This window comes from Falco peregrinus, chromosome 1 (genome assembly GCF_023634155.1).
Source record: "Falco peregrinus isolate bFalPer1 chromosome 1, bFalPer1.pri, whole genome shotgun sequence".
NCBI lineage: Eukaryota > Metazoa > Chordata > Aves > Falconiformes > Falconidae > Falco > Falco peregrinus.
In genome coordinates, this window is record NC_073721.1 from 32,235,834 (window position 1) to 32,256,126 (window position 20,293).

The following is a 20,293-nucleotide window of genomic DNA, read 5'->3' on the forward strand; positions in this document are numbered from 1 at the left end:
GAGCTCCTAGGACAGTCTTCAACAGGCTCAAATGCTTCTTGACACAGTTTCAGCCACTACAGACCGATGCTTTATTATAGCTACAGATAAGATCAAAGTGGACTTATCTGAAACACCTTTCCAGCTTTGCCCAGGTTATGGGTTGTCATGGTTTAACCCTAGCTGGCAACTAAGTACCACGCAGCTGCTTGCTCACTCCCCCCTTACCCAGATGGATGGGGAGGAGAATTAGAAAGGAATGTAAAACTTGAGGGTTGAGATAAGAACAACTTAATAAGTAAAGCAAAAGACATGCACACAAGCAAAGCAAAACAAGGAATTTGTTCACCACTTGCCATTGGCAAGGATGTGTTCAGCCACCTCCAGAAAAGCAGGGCTTCATCATGTGTAACAGTTACTTGGGAAGACAAATGCCATAATGCCAAAAGTCCTCCTCTTCTTTCTTCCTCCCCCAGCTTATATATACTCAGCACGTTGTCCCATAGTATGGGACACCTCTTTGGCTAGGTCAGGTCAGCTGTCCCGGCTGTGTCCCCTCCCAATTTCTTATGCCCCTCCAGTCCCCTCGCTGGAGGGCCTGAGAAACTAAAATGTCCTTGACTTAGCACAAACACCACCCAGCAACAACCAAAACCATTGGTGTATTATCAACATTGCTTTCACACCAAATCCAAACCACAGCCCTGAACCAGCTACTAAGAAGAAAATTAACTCTATCTCAGCCAAAACCAGGACATAGGTGACCCCACACAGATGGACTTGCAGTTTCAGTTGCATTAATGCAGACAGACCAACCAATGCCAGACTCCAAAGTGGAAGCTGACAGGCTCCCAAAGCCCGTATCTGGCTGTCCTGGCCGAGAGCCTAGGGATTCATACGGGACTCCTGTGAAGTCTGGCACAGTAGGAAGGCTGCCAGACCACACACAGAAACCCTGGATGCTTTGCAGGACCCTGTCTTTAGTGATTGTAGTGGATTTTGTTGGAGACTGACTATGTATGGGGGGCCCAACACTTATTGCAATTCTGTATGGCTAGGTAGTGGCGTGAATTTAAATGATGTTGCCTCATTTTTGCTATCCCTTTGTGGTAAAATAATTTGAGAGCTAATGAAGACAAAGAGGACTGTAAATGTAGTGGTCCTGGACACACATAGGATAGGCTTCTTTGTCTTCGGTGATAACACAGACTGTCCCTGAAGACTTGAATCAATGTGTAGGAGTTCCAAAGCTGAATTAGATTTGGTTGTTTCCTTTCCTCTTTTTGCCCAGTAACTCAGAGGACAGAGCACTGGAGATGCATGGTCAGCTCTTTCCTATCCCTGCTTCAGAAGTTTGTATGGGTAAGGCTGCCCAAATGCAGTATGTTTCAGTTAGTGAATAACCTTCCAAGTGCCGCATGAGTGCTGCCCAAACAGTACCAGTCCTTTTTTGGGAGGAGGAGGAGAAGAGCCTAAAAGAAGAACAGAACAATGGAAATCAAAGCAATTCAGAGGGGATTTTTCTGTCCACATCACAGGAACATGTCAGGCAGGTTTCTGATAGCAAAGTGTAGCAGCAGGCTGAGATAGTAACATTTCTGCTAAGTCTCATACATGAGACATGTCAAAAGGAGCAAACCAAAACCAAACCAAACCACACAAAAAACAACACACCCCCCAAAAAACCCTACAGAGATCTTGTCGTTGAAGTTCATATCATGCTAAGTACATTCATTATCCTACAAAAAAGTGCTGAGGACACTTATTTGTGTACTGAAATTAACAATTGATTTTTCATCCAATACCCACACCAATAAATTAAAGGAAATACCAGCTCTGATAACGTTTAATTGGGGAGGGTTATTACTGAAACAAATGGAAAAGCATGTCTTCTGTATCATACAAAATGTTCTGTTCAATCTGAAATATCTTTTTCATATTCTTGGCTCATAAGTAAAGCCAAGGAAATTGTTTGTAATATTAATAACCCACTGGAGTTTTTTGACCTAGTAACCCAGTGGATAGTACAGTCACATTGTAAACTCTATTCCTGGATTTAATCCCTTTCCATTCCCATCTGGGAATACTATAGACAGAAGGCTGTCAAGTCTGATAACTTCTTGTGTATGAAGGACAACCTGGTTCTGAGTCCTATTCGAAAACCCATGGCCAGGCAAAAGTCTCTCCCATAATACAATAAAAAGAACTCACCACTAAGAGGAAACTCATATGGGTGGGTTGACAATCTTGTGCTTAAATTGCTGTCTTCTGCATCTCTTATGTCTTTGCAAATTTCCATTTCAAATTCTTATCAATAATCTTATGTATCTTGGCTATTGAGGGCTATACCATGTAAGACCTTTTCTGGGAGCAGACAAAGTCCCTGACATCCTGTTTCCCAGCTGGGCATTCTGTACCTCTTTCTACACACCTTGTGGCTGCATCTGATACAGTGCTAAGCAATCCTTTTCTAGTGAAAGTTTTCTATTTTTAAGCATATTGCTGCTTTAAGAACAGGGAGTTTTTTCAAGCTGAACCCCATAGCCAGATGCTCAGCATATTACAAGTCAACATATTGTCTATAATGTTTATCAACTGACAAATGTACACTCAGAAGTAATATTGTAACCATGATTTGAAGCAGATTGAGAAAGAGAATATGCATTGACTTTATGAAAAGGAAGTTGGGCTTGCTGTTTCATACTGTTACTATTCTGGTTTCGGTGAATCTTTTTTTCAGTGTCAGATTCTCATCTCTTCTGTCCTGTTGAATCAGACCATTCAGGTCTCAAATTACTGACACAAGTTGCTGTCTACAGTACCTTTTCTATTAAATCCCCACTAATCCTCAAAACCTCTTGAAAGGTTGTCCTTTTACCTTCTCTCTCAGAAAGTACTGCTGAAGCCAGTAGTTTGATAATTGAGGATTTTCTTTCTCTTCAGAGGAGGCTTTTATTTTTGCCATCACAACAAATGAACTTCTCTGATGAGTGCAGGAAACAAACTTCAAACAGGTATTGACCAGGAAATTCCTTCAAACATACTCCCCTGTAAGCTAGATCTTTGGCTGGTACAAATTAGCATGCTTCCTGCAAAGTCTGCAGAGCTGTAACAGCTGCAGGTCTGGAGCAGAGCTCGCTCCCACCCTTCTTAGTGAGTGAAGAATTGTTCTCCACAGTATGTTCTGCAATGTTTTAGCTGCAGCTATTCTTCAATGTCTGTTTTGTGCTAAGAACAGTTTGATTATTTTTCCCCTCCAACTCCCCCCATTGATCAGACAAAGCGTTGCTTTTAATTAAGTTTTTTACTTACTGGCGATATGTTGCAAGTATGGAATTATTTGTTACTTCTCCTATTGGGGTGCAAATCTATGGGATTTGGAGACAGTCATAAGTAAAGGACAGCACAGAGAGGTACTGGAATGCTGAAGGCGTGGAAAGAGAGAAGGTCAAGAAAGAATTTATTCTCCAGAGCTGATTGGCAAAAACCCTATTTTTTTTTGTTTGTCTTTTTCTGTAGCTGATGCTTACACTCCTTCCAAGTATCACCATTTTCAGCTCTTTCTCAGGACCCTAGAATTTTAGCAATAGCGTATTCCCCCTTGCTCTGTTTGTATGATGCTCTGGGTTTGTTTGGTTTGGTTAGGGACTTTTTTCTTTTCTTTCTTTTTTTGTTTTTTTTTTTTTCTTTAGTATTTTGACAAAGCACTCAATCGTCTGTAGTGCGTATGTGCCTGTGTGAAGGGCATCTGCTTCATTGCTGGACATTAAGTGGAGTGGTTGGGGTTTGTAGGCTTACTTTAAATCATGTGTGGGCTTGCTGATTCAGTTTGGTTTCCTCTGTGCTCATGTTCCTGTATAATTCCTCATTATATACGAGTCACCTATTATTGTTCCTTTTTGTATACTTTCTCCACAGCAGAGAGGAATTAAAGAAAAGTTCTGGCTCAATGGAATTGCTCTTTTGATCATGTTTTGCTTGCCCACACTAAGCCCAGGGGATTCGAATGAAGGAGAGCGAGGGAGCGATGGCATTGTCCCTCCTCTTCCTGGGCCAAGCTACAGTCTTAACACAGACACTCAACATGCAAGTGTCCTTTGATGTCTTCTAGCTCTAACCACAAGCAAGGGTTGGTGATAACCTGCATGACATTAAATAGAGATTTCTTTAGGGTGGAAAGCAATGATTTTTCTACAACTCCTTAAGTTTTGAGGAGTCTTTAAGGATTTTCATCTCCGTTGAGAAACAGAAGCTGTATTGAACAAGAGGCAACTTTCTATATCTTTTCCCCATCTGCAGTGAGCACACTAAAATTTTTCTTACTAGGACCAATTGTAAACATCAAGCATAATCATATATCAACATAAGACATACTTTTGGAGCTCAGACCAGCTTCCTCAATGTTTCTGGTAGGACCCCAGAATAATTTTGTCTTATGTAACATCAGAATTCCTTTGTTGTCTGGTTACGTTTATCTAGCAGGGGGTACATGGGAAAGTCTCAGAAGTTTCTTATCTCAATTTGTATTTAGGGTCTTGAAATTCTTCTTCATTAAAAGCTGCATTGATCTTCTGGATGTAATTACATCTGTCTTCCTGTAATTATTAATTTCTTAATAGCTTTATGAAGGGCTCCTTATTCCATCTTAAGTGCCATTTGGATGCCCTTTTTCCTCTTACACAGATTGAATCAGTAATAATAAAGTTTACAGAAGTTCAGCAAGTGCTCTACAGATATTGCATGCGCTGATCATTTCACTCACCTGTGAAATGCAGCCATCTCTGGAGTGGAAGGCACTGAATATTTTAATAGAATCTTGTGAGTACAGGATGACTTTATGAAAGAACAGGATTAAGAAGTGTAAGTAAGCAACTCAGATTTGTACTAAACTTCTGGGTCAAAGAACTTGCTGTTTCTGATCCCAACTCTGGAAATATAAGTTGGAGGCTCCTTGTCAGGAGGAGGATTTCCTTTATGGTCTGATACGTCAATGATCTATCTCATCTTAGATATCCAAAACCTGAGACATTCAACAGTATTTGTGTCTTTGTAACTATGTTGACCAGGTCAACCTGCTGATTTTATTTAGCTGTTAAAGACTGATTCTTTTCTGACTGGAAAGACCACCACATTGGACCACATGGCAACAGAAAGGTGCTTTATTCTCTGAATGGGGAAAGGGGAATTGCCTGTGACCCAGCCAGAGGGGAATGGCCCTTGGCCCTCTGCCTGTAATACAATGGTGCTGTTTCTGTTATCAAATTGCTTCTGTCAACACCCTGATGTAACTGGTATTTGTTAACCCATAATTAATGGTCTATTGCCATGTCTGTCACATAATAGTAGTTCTTTAGGGCACCTGGAGGATTATCATAAATGTTCAGTATCATTTGATAGAAAAAACACCTACGTATTGATTGACAGATTCCCTAACTTTCTTTGCCTTCCTCAAATTCCCTTCTGGTTTTTATCTGCTCACAAGAAGTCCTACTGATTTCCACTTCTGCATTTTGTTGCCCAAGGGATGAAAGTAGTCAGAGAACCTGTGAAATTTCCTTCCCTTGTGTGGGCACAATACATCTCCAGTTACTGAGAAAGGGTAAAGTGTTCTCTTTTCAGGGTTTCTGATTTTCCCTCTTCCCTTGCTGTCAGCAGGAGGGTAATTCCAGTGCCCGGGCAGGCACAGCCATAACAGGCAAATACATTGTGCTTGCCCCCACACCACATCCCTACCTGGGGCAGTAATGAGGAGAGAAGCCTCACAGCCTGCTGACAGCCAGCTGCAGAAAGCACCCCTGGGTAAGTCAAAGTGACACTGATCCCCTGCCACGGTGCTGCCTTTGCAGAACGGTGTTCTTTGGCATCAGGGGGACACTTTGGATGGGCTGTCACAGGCATCAGGAAATCTCAGGGAAGAAAGAAATCTGAAGCACAGAAAGGTAGTAATCAGCTCTGGGTTGATCTGCATAGATGTGGTTCGAGGGGACAATTAATGTTACATTTTAGATGTCAGTGGGTGCTCCTTCTGGCCATGGGTGCACTCACCTTGCTGGCAAGAGCATACATTTGCAGTCAGTGGAGGTTTAAGAGGTATTTCAGTCCTTGGTCTCACTGTTAAATCTTCATTTGCGATGGCACTTCCCAAGATATAGACTTCTCTCAAAACTCTCTTCTGCCAAAAGCCCCACTCCACCTTTTCCATGAAGGGTACGGAGGGCAAGAAGATAATAAATACCCATCATACTTTCATAATTTATTAGAGACAACATCACTGGGTTTAGAGTGCCAGCAGTATAGACAGATAACATCAGTATGGCTACACTTATTTGAAATTTTTTAGATCATAAAGCAATAACAAACTACTTGCACTTGCACAGGTCTCAGCAACATGCCTGAGAAGTTGAACCTCCTGCCTCACCCTGAAATCCACAGTATGACAACTGAGTTGCTGTGTTGCACATGGAACTTGCAGCCTTAGCACAAGACTGGGTAAGCTCTGCACTACTAACCCATCACTACTGTCCAGGCTAGGCATAGAAAGAAAACAACTGCCTCTGCTGCCCAGCCCGCTAAGTTTGGGGAAATGCAGCTAATGTGTATCTGTACAATAAATACCAGCTTCAGTGCTTTGAACCAGCTCAAAAAAGTTGGCAACAAAAGAGTTCTTTAAAAGTTTCACTCTTTCACATACTGCAGTAATTATACAAAGTCATGACAAACCCTACATGCAAAGGAAAAGTGCAAATATTCTTTGAAAGTTCTTGACCTGCTTTGGGACAAATGGGTTTCCTTTTGCATCCTTTAAATAAAACAAAACTATTGCCTTGCCTTTGTTTAGCTTTCCCTGCTAATATCAGTTAGGATTTAGTCTGACTTTGATTAAATGTTCAGTGAGATTCTTTCTCTTTGTTTAAACTGTAATGAATGTAACCCCCTCGTCATTTACTGACCCATGGAACAGCACAAGGACAGGTTTCTTTTGCTGTTCCAATGGCTCCCACTCAAGCTACTGAGGTTACAGTTGCTTCTTAGGATGCTATACCTGTTTTTTCCAGACAGATGCTAGGTATTTGCCTGTGCTCTAAATACCTGCAAAAGCAGTACAGATCAGCTTTAGGGAAGTGGCACACAGGTGAGCCTGAAGGAAGACACCTTGCCATTTAGGAAGTCGTGTTACCTTGGGCGTACAGCAACTGTTCAGCACCCAAGTTCAGAGTGCACCCAGGGAGAGCTTATATCTGCTTGCAAAGAGCCTTTCACTCTGTTACCTGTTTGCAGCCACATTCTGTCTTGCTGAAGCTGATGGTTTTTTTGGCATGGATTAGATAGGAGTATGGTCACACCAGTGTTCTTGGTGCTAAGGTGTCCAGGAGGACTGGCAGCAGTTTTAATATGTTAAGAGACAGATTAAGAGCCTATCCTTGAAATCACGTTCTATTCCACCCTACTGACCATCTCTTAGCTGGCAGGAATTTACTTTTTTGAGCTATTTAAGCTATTTAATAAATTTAATTTTATTTTTAGTTTGAAGGGGGGGGTGTGTTATTTTGTTTGTGGGGTTTTTTTTTTCTTTTTAGTGGAAGACCATTAAGCAACTGCAGTAAATAATGTCAGGCTGTCGTTGAATACTAAGGGTTTGGATTTTTTTTTTTCTTTAAACTGGGAATATACATAACATTTTATATGGGGGTTTAGGTGTTTTAGAAAGCCAAGACTGATGCTTGGGTTGACATTAAAAAATAGGTATTGCTTTACTTTGTGTCATGTATATCAATAATATATTTCCATAAAAGATAGATGCTTCTTTTTGTTTGCATGCAGGGTAAGGCATTGTTTTCACCATGTATTTAGATTAAGAGCATGTGTCTGTGTGTTTGAAAACAAAATGAGTCTGGACTCAATACAACTTACTTGCTTGGAAATATTTAATGGAGCTCAATGTGAGAACTGCTCCAAGAGAAGGTTTGAAAGAGGGTGTCCTTTTTCTGAACAGGTTGCAGCTGAAGCACAGGAAAGGGAGTAGCAGAAAGATGTGGACCTAAATATTACAGTAGCACTGTTCCCAAATATGACAGGCATTTAAAATCTTTCAGCTATCCCCTGATGTGAGTTATTTCCCTGTCGACATCAGCTCTGGTGCAGGATTGTAACACTGCACCTGGATTCAGGTTTTTGAGTTCTGGTCCTGTTTCTGTCGTTGATCCCCAGTGTGTACATGTAACCCAGCCTCACCCACATCCATCCTCCATCTAATCTTCCCAGCCTTCTAATGGGAAGGACCGAGCAGCCCTTTTGCAAATGTGTCAGAAGGAAGGGTTTTGAGGTAATGACAGTTACTTTTCTTCTGATCAAGACTAAAACCAGAAAATGATGGGGAGAAAGGGGGTGGAATTATGTTATGCTTGGACAGATTTAAAAACGCAAAGAAGAAATAGGAGCTATTTCAGCATTCAATGTTACATTTAAATCTGCAGAATGGATGCCCAGAATTCAGTCTGAAATGAAAAATCAAAGAAGCCTTGCTACACATTTCCATTACGTATTATCAAACCTTCCCCAGACCCTCTTCCCCAGTGAAATCTCAGCTGAACGCACATGGGGTATTTCTGTAGACAGAAATTTCATTCCCAGAAAATGACATTCTGCATTTCCTACTTTATTTCATCTATGTTTTTCTTGAGCAGAGCTAATCTAATCACAGATTGACAAGACCTATAAGTATTGCCATAATAATAACAGTAACTAGAAGGACTATATCAAGTGTGTCTGCTTGTTTAGCCATACTATACTCGTAACATGTTTTAAGCCTTTTGCCATTGTCTCAATTCCTAATAGAGCTAGAAGGCAGCATCTGCAACTAAATATTTCTCAACCCTAAAATAAACTTCATGGAATGAAGCAGCAACCCTGGAGATAGCCATTTAGGTCATTTTTCAGGACTCTATGATTGGTGTTTCATCACAAAGCTTCTTGTATTTACTCCCAATATTATTTTGCTTGATTGTGTTCTTGTCATTGCAGTTCTTATTCTAATATGCTTCACATATTTTCCTTGGAATATAATCCTCTTCTATGTGGATTTGTGCTAGCAAGCTTTTCCAAATACAATTTATTTTTCAATTGGTTTAACAAAGAGCACAGTCATCTACCTGGTTTAAATGAGCTCATTAGGAAATTAGAACTTTTAGCTGCTTTTAGAATGTAGTTTCTATTATTTTTAGTCAACTCTTTTCTTTTTCTTCCATGCCAAACTCATTGGTCTGTAATATAATAAATTATGCACACAGACAAATGCACTGAAACAAAATTACCTTTCTTCTCTGTAACAGATTAGTTTTAATTTGTGCATACAGTGGTCTGTCTTCCTGTTGATGTATCCTGAGGATAGGGAAGAAATTTATGACAGTCCTACTGAAAAGGCTAATGGAAGTCAGAAGCATTTTCCTGCCCTGTGGCAGGTTTCTTGGAACCAAGAATAAAATTGGAAAGTGTACTGTGTTGTGATGCTGGACATTTAAAGTCAATTCCTAAGAATTTTCAGCCAAAGGACTGTACTGCCATCTTTGAAACTTTGATTGATTTCAATGACTGTGGAAGAGTGTTTCATATAAAGCATTTTTACCAAGATTTAGGCAAATGGAATTTTGGAATGAAATCATTAACAGAACTCATCTAATTTAGGAGTTTATCATATTAATCAACATTTTCCCTCTTCCCCCCCCCCCCCCCCCCCCATTTCCAATGTGGTATCAGAGCACTTTTTAAACTCTCCATGACTTATTTTTATCTTGTTAAGTTCCTTCAGCTCTAGAGAAAAAATGTTGGATCATCAGTTGTAATACTTCATTTTTAAACAAATGATACACATTTTTCTCCCCAAATCTTCTAGATTTAATCTCTTTTTCTTGTAATAAAACAAGCCAACTGTATCTTATGAATCTATTTTAAGTGGAGCTTGAAATACTTCAGCAATGTGATTACTTAATCTGTGTATAATTTTACCTAGCATATTCTTCTGGACCAAGTTCAGACTGACATCTAAGCACCTGACAGTCTGAGAAAGACACCTTGGTGACAGTCAAACCTAAAAGCTCAGATGTTAAGAATGTTTCATTTACTGTAACCTTGGTAAATATGGATACCTTAGATGTATGGTAAACGTGTCCTGCTCTGCATCAGGAAATGTGAGTTTAAGTTTCACTTTGCATTTGTTTGAAGAAGAAGGCTCAGCTGCTTTGCTGGGATCCCAAAACATCACAAAGCACCTTTCAGGACTAGGACTTTTGGCCCATATTTGCTAAAATAATTCAGAGTACCTTATTCCTACTGGCAGAAAATTGTCCAAGTTTATTAGGAGCTTCACATTATCAAAATCAGTGGGGTACTGAAGGGCTAAATAATTCCATGATCTTAGTCTTTTTTCTCTTGCTCTTCAACATCCTGTTTGGAATAAAAAAAATGAAGATAATAGCAGGTTTTTCTGTCACAGAAGGACTGGGAGGATAGACATGTTAAAGATTATGAGATGATCTCAGTGAAGTGGGCCCTGCAAGTTTTATTTTTTTAAACATAATTAACATATTCTGCAAGACAAGTATGCATACGCTCACTTTAACATGCTTTGCAGTAGAAGGAAGAATAGAATGTGTGCTTAATCTGAAGCTCATACTCAAGTGCTTTGTTGAATCAGGCTCTGTATTAACAATCCAGCCTCTTCTAAATAGTGTTTTCTATTCCTATGTTCCTGACCAGACTGAGCAATGTACTCTTTAATTACATCAGAGCCACTGAATATCAGCATTCAGCTCAGCCACAGGTAATGCTTCAAATTTCACTGTCCTCTTATCTAACAGATGTGACATCTTTACATTAGAGTATCTTATTCCCTAAATAACAAGCCTCCCTTATAATTAATTATATATGAAAAAGCAAGAAAACACAGCTCAGAAATATATTTTTTCCAATAAAGCTGCAGAAAGAACAGAATTGCATTTTTAAATCAGATTGAAATCAGGCTCAGAATTATACATCTTCTCACTTATGGAGACACTTCATGGAAAGTGGAATGAAATTCATAAGAGCATAGCTCTTCTGATATTTCATTTAAATCAGTGGAAAACACAGGTGCTCAAAACTAGGCTGACTTGGAGACCTGTCTTTGAGTTTGGACGTCTTATTTTGCAGGCAAACAAGATGACTACTGAACTGTTTCTGTGTAGTGAGCAGATGTCAGATCAGGGAATAAGCCTCATAAGCTGCAAGAGGCTTTCATCTGAGAGATGTCTGTAGAAATATCACCCATATCTGATAGTCAGGGAGATGAGTAAGGACTGGGTCCCTTCCCCTAGCAAGGATTTCCTGAAATGATTCCTGAGCTGACAAACACTCAGGCTCAATTCAGAGGAGTAGGGGCAGAACTGGGAAGGATTTCACGGCTGCTAATAGAAAGAATTACTGCCCTAAAGAATAGAGGGATCTAGAGGTCAAGTGAAGGAGAAAAATATCAGCTGAAAGAAGGGACGGGAATAAAAATGACACAAACTTTTGAAGGTTACTATGGAATTTAGATACACAACTCCTGTTTGTGTCATGGGCTGCATATCTCAGGCTATGTGCACCACTAGGATGTGGCACAGGCTTTAGGTCTCATATCTGCTGTAAAAATCCTCAAATTCCACCTTAATTCAGTTTGCAGAGATTAATCAGACTTCTCCAGAGCTGTGAAAAGATCACTACTATAGCATTGAGGCTGAAAAATTACCAAACCTGCAACTTCACTTATCATGCAAGTCCTGTGCAGACACAGAGTAAGTGACATTACTGTCTTGTTCACCTAAACTTTTCAGAAAACATTTAAAAAGGAGGAGAAGGGTCTCACACTTGTGCCTTTAGCCAAAGAGAATAGGGAGTACAATTAAAGGCAATATGAAAACAGGGTTTGAGCCAGCAGCTCGACTCTAACCTGACTTTATCTGTTGGTGACACAAATTGGCATCCTCCCCTTGATAAATTAAATCAAGTTTTGATGAAATATACAGATCAATCAAGTTGTGTATTTAAGGTTTCTTGTATAAGCAATGTGAAACAAGACAATGTATCCAGGCCTACTGTGCTCTTTATAAATCCTTTAGCATGTTCCTACTTGGAGGTATACCTTTTACAGGAATTGATGATTTGGAATGGGTTCATCATTCATTTCACTACAAAAAAGAGCAGGAGGGTAGATATGATAAATTGGTAACTACAGGCATCAACATATTTTTAATGCTCTTGATCAATTGCTTCCCTCAGACTTTGTCTGCAGTGCAGGGTGGTTATGGTAGTCTACAGGCTTTAATATAAAGAAGTGTTTAAACTAACAGTTGTGGGTTTTCTACATTTTACTGAGTAGATACAGTACAATTTAAAATCTACAGTATCCTTAAAAAGCCCATAATGACTGCATTTAAACTGAGATGAGACTGCACTGTCAGACTTGCACAACGATAAGTGTCTGTCACACTGTTCAGTCTTGCTGCCCCACTATGTTGTACTAATTCCTGCTTTGTAAAATCTCTCTAGTAAATTAAGATGCTCCGTTCCCAGTTTATGGCTGAGTGGCAAGAAGCTATAGGTATGCCACCAAACTTGCTGTTGAACAATTCTTACATTTTTCATTATTTTCCTACAATGAAATCCCACCTAATAAATCCCCTCCTCTGCCAGTCTCCTGGAGATGTTTTCAGAGATATTCTGCTTTCACATATATTTCATAAATCTTTCTCCTAAAGGCTTAAAGTAATATTCACATACATATATTCCAAATGGCTTTTATAAAAAGGGCTTCCTTTTCTGTTTGAACCACTCCGTTTCTTTTTCAGATCTCCCCTCAGCTCGATTTCTGTCACTGTTATCAGGACACAAGGTTCATTGAAGTGAACAAACATTAAAAGGCTTTGCATTACCCCTTTCTCCTTTGAGATGACATTATCTTACCTGAATTAGGCTATGTATGCTCTAGGCAATGAGAGATGATCTAGGGGTAACAGTGGCACAGATCATACAGTCAGATTAAGAAAGTGGGACTAGTCTGCAGAAACAGAACAGAGTGTTTCAGAGACAGCATCATGCAAGTGCCCCTGTACTACTTTGGGACGAAGTCTGCAGCTCTGAGCAATGTTAGGCAGTTGTATTGTGTTGGTTATTTCTAGCTCCAGCATTTGCACATCGCATACCATTGTATATGTCCCTGTGGTTTTCAGAGGCCCCTGCTATCATAACAATCTGTTTAACTCTCTGGAGCAAGGCAAACAAAGTACAGAAAATACTGTGTGCTAAGTCCTGTTTCTGAAGTGTGATTTTTTGGAAGACATCAGGAAATGGCAAAAGTTCTTTTGTATAAATAGTCTTAGGTTTTGTCTCAGCATTGTTTAAACAAAAAGGTAAGAAAGGGTACCGTGCATACAGGGAAGCTCAGTTTCCCTGTGATGCCCAAAGCCAAAACCTCCCTTGGAGCACTTTCAACCTAGCTACACCAAGTCATGCTTTGTTGTGGCCCATTGCTAGAGATGCACCTTTTTTGAGGCATCAATACTACATTCATTAGTGTCACACAGAGATGTGTGTTGCCACGAGATCTTGTGAAGGCTGTAGATACAGAGAAAAATGCTAATGTCTTATGTTGAACTACTTTCAGTTGCAGTGTTGTGAGAGTAAGAAAATGTTGCTCACATCAATGACTACTTAAAGATTGATCTTCAAATAGTCTGTTCCTTACGGAAGAGCTGAATGCATGACTCAGAAATAAATATGTTTAAAAGCTCCTCTGCCATTTACTTGTTACAGAGCATTGGATCATACATCTTGTGTCTACCTAAATTACCCAAGTTTGAAAGGTGAATAGATACTTTTCCAGGAAGCTAAGAATTAAACACCTTTCTCTCTCCTTCATCACAAGCTCAGTCTTTAATTCATCTTATATCCACTACTAGTCAGGCACATGCCAAAGTGAAATGCTCAGTTCCCACAAATGCACTTTATTTCATAAAGTCATATGGTTGGAAAAAATTTCAAGTGGTCATTTAATTCATCCATCTGTGCTAGTGTTAAATCTAATGAGAGTTGTCCAGTCTGCCCTAAAACACTTTCATCCTTGTTACCTTCCCAGGATGTCCATCTCAGTCCTTCATCTTCCTTTCTGTTGGAAAGTTCCTCTTTAAAGGTAATGTGAATCTCACTTACCCAGTTCACATGTTAACCTACAACGTGGAGAACATACTCTTTTTTTTTTTTTTTTCCACAATAGCTTTTTAGAGACTGCTACTCTATTTCCTCCTCAAAATTCTCAAACCTGCTTTTTTCCATTAGAGACATGTTTTTATGTGTATTCTTCTCAGATGACAAATATTTTTTTCATTCATTGCTGAAAACTGCTCAAAGTATTCCTGCTGAGCAGTGTTCCTGCTGTATTGAACGAAGGAGACTGTCTTCACAAATGGTGGATTTCATGTTTATATGTGCTGATATTTGTGTAAGGGGCTGATCGTAAATGACCTTGAAACTGTTATCTTCATCTGAACTATATCCTCTGTTCAGAGAGCTTGTAAATATAATCTCATTTACCCTATGCTGAAGTTATTAATAATTTGCAGTTTTCTTAGGTGTCTTGTGTCTCTGTCCCTGTCTCTCCACCTCTTTGGGGACCTGTGTTTGTTTGGAGCTTTGCTAACTGATTATGTTAGTGTTCTCCAGGATGGCATGTTCCAGCACTTGAAAACTCACAGGATTTGCATGAGAAGAGTTTCTCATCCTGAAAATCAATGGTTTAGGTGCATAAAACACAATCAATCAACATATGCAGGAGATGTACCTGTTTCTCCAACAGTACATTAAAACCAGCAGAGTTTTTGAGTCTGTAACTATGACCAGGACAAAGGAAAAGTCTGAAGAGCTATGAAGACTTCTTCCTTCCCACAAGGGTTGATCACTGTCCATGCAGATGATTTGTCTCTGAGGCAGGTGCTGGTTTCTGAGAGGAAAGAGCTCAAGGAATCATCAAGAGGCCACTGGTATATAGTGCTTAAGGGTTTGCCTTCCATTGTAGCACTGCTTAGGTTTTACATATGCAGCTGAAGAAATATGTATTTCTGGTGGCTCTGCGATTCAGTGAGGATGGAAATAGCGTTTGAAATTTTGAATGCAAACCCCAACAGAAATGACATCCCAGTGTGAAGCAGGCGCATTTGTTATTCATTACTGGCAAGCTGGATATCTGCTACCTCACAGCTTTGACTATTAACAGTGAGCTGCTTAACTGAAACAAGACATGCATGTGAGCGGATGTCAGTTTTCTTTTCCAGTCTGGAAATGCCAACATTTCCCTCAACTAATTTCTCTGGCTGGGTAAGTTTACAGCTTAATTTATGCCTAGACAACAATCAAATTTTGATTCAAGGTGCTAACTTCTTTCTCCTGCCACTCTCTGTAACTCTCCACTCCTGACAGAGGAGGAGATATTAGAATCATAGAATCATTTAGGTTGGAAAAGACCTTTAAGATCAAGTCCAATGGTTAACCCAGGACTGATAAGTCCACCACTAAACCACATCCCTAAGCACCACATCAACACATTTTTTAAACACCTCCAGGAACAGTGATTCCACCACCTCCCTGGGCAGCCTGTTCCAATGCTCGATGACTCTCTCAGTGAAGAAGTTATTCCTAATATCCAATCTAAATCTCTTCTCGTGTACCTTAAGGCTGTTTCCTTTTGCCCTATCACTTGTTATCTGGGAGAAGAGACCGACCCCCACCTGCCTGCAAGCTCCTGTCAGGGAGCTGTAGAGAGCAACAAGGTCCCCCCTGAGCCTCCTCCTGGCCAGGCTGAATAGCCCCAGTTCCCTCAGCCGCTCCTCATCAGACTTGTGCTCCAGCCCCTTCCCCAGCTCCGTTGCCCGTCTCTGGACACGCTCCAGCACCTCTGTGTCCCCCTGGAAGTGAGGGGCCCAAAGCTGAACACGGTGTTCCAGGTGCGGCCTCACCAGTGCCCAGTACAGGGGGACGGGCACTGCCCTGGTCCTGCTGGCCACACTGTCTCTGATACAGGCCAGGATGCTGTCGGCCTTCTTGGCCACCTGGGCACTGCTGGCTCACGTTCAGCTGGCCATCAGCCAGCACCCCAGGGCCTTTCCTGCCCGGCAGCTTCCCAGCCGCTCTGCCCCAGCCTGTAGCGCCGTGTGGGGTTGCTGTGACCCGCGTGCAGGACCCGGCACTGCTCCTGGCTGAACCCCATGCAATTGGCCTTGGCCCATCAGCCCAGCCAGCCCAGACCCCTCTGCAGAACCTCCTGCCCTCTGGCTGATCAACACTCCCCCCATCTTGGTGTGACCTGCAGACTTGCTGAGCATGCACTTGATCCTCTCATCCAGATCATCTATAAAGATATTAAACAGGGCTGGTCTCAGCACAGATCCCTGGACAACACCACTTTACCAGCTGGATGTAACCCCATTTCCTACCACTCCTGGGACTCAGCCAGACAGCCAGCTTTTAACCTAGCATAGAGTACACCCATCCAAGCCATGAGCAGCCAGTTTCTCCAGGAGCATGATTTGGGAGACAGTGTCAAAGGCTTTAACTGAAGTCTAGGTAGACACCATCCACAGCCTTTCCCTCACCCACTAGGTGGGTCATTATTCATTACATGAATAGAAAGGAGTTATTTCAAAAGTCCTTTTTGGCTCCCCAAGATGAAGTGTTCTTCATGTGCCCCACTTGTTCTCTGTTTTGTTCTTTTGGCTCCATCAGCACCAAAATGGAGATATCAGAAGCATTTATTTACCCAAAGAGTATATCATGTCCAGCAGTACTGGCTTCAGAGTCTCTAACAGTGGAGCAGGGGATGTCACCCAGTGGCTGCAAGTCACTGGTCTGAGCACAGAGCAGCCCTGAAAATATTGTGTGGGCAGTTCGGTTTTGCTTAAGCCTGTGATACCACCCCATGTTGGTCACCTCTTCCCAGCTGCATCCACCTATGTTCTCCACTCCTAAAAGTCTCCAACATCACTTTCCCAAGTAGGGAGATGTGGGGGAATAATAGTAGCACACATTAAATATGCCTGGGAAGGAGGAAAAAGACACAAGGAAGAAATTCTTGGGGAGTTTTTATGAACAGAGTTTGTGTCACAACCCACAGTCTGCAGGAACACCTTGCTTATTTTCATGCTTTGATCTACATAAATTAATCCAGCATAGATCTGGATCCCAGAATTTTAGGAACACATCTAGCATTCTGTGTCCATGTGGTGCTAAATCATTAGTTTTGCTTTTCTTTGCAGTAAAATTAAAACTCAGCAATGTGTAGAAGTAATTCCTTGTACTCTGCAATTGTGACATTTGCCTTTTTGGCTGAGACGGGAGATTGAAATGGAGATGCTAAGGTTTGTGCTAAGGAACATGGCGTTCACAGCAAGGAACAGCTAAGGTCCTCTGGGGTTCAGTGTTGTGAAGGCAGAATTTGTAATGTGTTACTACTGGGTTTCATATTCATTAGTGTTTGCACTGACATTATGCTGCCCAGTTTTTTAACCTTATCAAGTGTTTCGCAACTTCCAAGCAATTTTCTTTCATCAAAAAAAATAAAAAAGTCATCCTCTGTAAATGTTGCTAGTTCAGTATATGATCTGTAGAAGCACAGATTTTAAGTCTGTTCTTGTTGATCTCCTAAGCTGCACAATCCAAAGAACATCACCTAATAATTCTTGCATCAAACCTTACATGTGGCCTAAAACAATACATGTCAAGAATGTGTCATTGTAATGTGGAGACCTGAGTTGCTGAACAACTGTAATATTTTCCCCAATATGCAGTTTTTGACCAAAAGTAGTAATACTGAACTGAATCTTATTAAACACCTCATTTCACTTTGAAAATGTGAAGGCATTTGAAAAGCGCTTCATACAACCTCCTTAAAAACACATGTACTGTTAAGCATCGTGTAGTAAGATAAATTTCAAACACTCCAGATTGACAGTAGATATTTTTTCTACGCATCTAATAAATTTTTAGTGTGATATAGTAGATAGTGATATTGGTAGAGGAACATTTAGATTAATTGTTACTAAGGGAGTAGTCTTTCTCAAGAGATTTTTATAAGCTGCTTGTACTTGGGCTGAAAATACCATGAGAACATCCATGCTTGTGAATTTTGAAATGTTTTCTTCTACTTCCAAAAAGGACTTCAGAGTACAAAGGATCTGTATTATGAAAAGTGTTATATTCAAAAACCTTCTTTTATGGGCAAAAAGAAAGAACACCTCACGTATGTGTATATATATAAAACCAAGAGTTTATTGTTAATATAGTAGAATCTTAACAAGTCTTTTCATTAATAGTCCTGATCTAACTATTACCGAAAAAGAAAGGATAATAATATAGTTAGAATTGTTATACATACACTTCCTGCTTTCTACCCTTTTCCTGGTGTTATGCTTCCCCTTTCCCTGCTCCTCAGGGTGCTGAGATCAGTGGTTTCATTCTGGCATTGGCGCTGCTGGGATGTTGTAGCAACTTGTCAACATCTGGAGACGGAGACCTTTGCAGGGTGGGATGTCATTCGTATTGGTGGCTTCTGTCTCCTCAGTCTAGGATGCACTTGTAGTCATTTATATGGTTTCTAACAGAAGTTTTACACCTCTTACACACTTTTACACATAATACAGGACTGTGCACCTGGCCATGCCAGAATATTTCCTCAATATTCCATTTCTGCACTGGCTGAAATGTCTTTGACATGAACGTAGGAAAAAAGCTGCTCTTGTAAGGACCCTCTCTGAGAAAAGGCTTTGTTTGTTGTCTGGGTGCCAGGTTGGTGTGATTATGTCTTAAAATGTAGTGCTCTGAGATCACCTGCAAATCAATTCTGTGCACACCTGTCTGCAATGAGGGGCATGCCCAAAGCCTCCCACAGCTTAAGTATGGGGGAAGAAGATAGCTCCTCAGATGAGCATGGAGCAAGTGGACAGCTTGATGGAGTGTGAGCTGGCTGCAAAGGTGATTTGTCATAAGTAGGCATTTTCCAGGGCAGAACTTGGGTGGATAAGCAGTTGTATATAACCGGTACTTAAGTATGCAAAAAGGTCTTACCTGGGGTCTGTGCCTTCCTATGCCACAACTCTTGCAACCACTTATAGAAAGAAGAAACGTTTTCCTGGCCAGACTAATGTGACTTGCTCACACTGGCATAAAGAGAACAGGCTCCAGAGTTCGAGTCAAGAAGAAATTAATTCCTCAGGCACATTAGCAGTGGCCATTGGGGTTTTTAACTTTTTTTTTTGGGGGGGGGGGGGGGGGGAATACTGCATTTTGTATCAACATCTGGTTATTTGCTCCTAATGGATGTCTTCATCCTGCAGGCCCAAAGCATTGGTTGTGCCTTTGAGATCTCCTGTGATGCACAGTACTAGAGGAGTTTGTTTTTGTTTTGTTTTTTTGTTGTTGTTGTTGTGGTTTTGGGTTTTTTTTGGGGTTTTTTTTGGGGTGGGTGGGGTGTGTGGTACTAGCAATCTAAAATCTTACTGTGCTTGGAAAAGGAGGAGTCAGGGGTTGTTCTGGGCTTACTGGAGGGGAAACTGATGTGTTGTTGGCCCTCTGGAATTAGTTAGTAAATGACTAGAAGCAATAACCCATGTGGCTGATGCTCTTGTATCTGTGTCCTGGCTAGTAATTATAGTCATTCATTGGTCAAAGGCACGAAAATTATTCCAACAAGAATGTGACTGAACAACTCTGAGGCTTTATAACATGATTCAAAAGAAGGAAGAATAAGATTAAAATGTTTCTATGGCGAATAACAGGCCATTTCCTTAATATGCAACGTATTTATTTTTATGCAAGCTGTGTATCTGTGGTTTCTCTGGACAGGGATCCAAAGCAGCTGTGCTTTTCTGTTTGAAGTCCTCCGCAGGTTATAATGAAGCATGCTCCCAAACTACTGAACAGCATTTAAGGCTCTATTTTTAATCTTGTCATTCTTATCTTGTTCCAAACTGCCCAAGTTTGTACCTCATGCATTTTAAGTCACCACCAGAATTAATAAGGAGGAGGAAAGACATAATTCTGTTGTTCCATAATGCAGCCAAACTCCCATTATTTTCTTCTTAACCACGCACTGGAAGTAACTGCCCTCTCACTTTTTTTTCATCTGTGAAGGGTATAAAAGCAGAAAAGTTCTCACTAGAGCAAAGAAGCAATCAAAGATACTGAAAATGCCCAGAAACCATATCTGTGTGGGTAGAAAGAATGTGTCCTAGATCCTGTTCTGTGTGATTCCAGTGTG

At 40.7% G+C, this 20,293-nt stretch overlaps 1 long non-coding RNA gene across 17 annotated transcripts in view; it reads left to right on the forward strand.

The window, feature by feature from the left end:
- The window catches only part of LOC114012675 (uncharacterized), a 114,939-nt gene that overhangs the window by 66,453 nt on the left and 28,193 nt on the right, over nucleotides 1-20,293 (forward strand). For 16 of the 17 annotated variants that reach the window (XR_008744763.1, XR_008744762.1, XR_008744757.1 and 13 more), the window contains exon 2: nucleotides 6,357-6,468. This is a non-coding gene — a long non-coding RNA (uncharacterized LOC114012675). Of the gene's footprint in view, nucleotides 1-6,356; nucleotides 6,469-7,556; nucleotides 7,614-20,293 lie in introns of all 17 variants that reach the window. The other variant, XR_008744769.1, reaches the window with a different exon arrangement.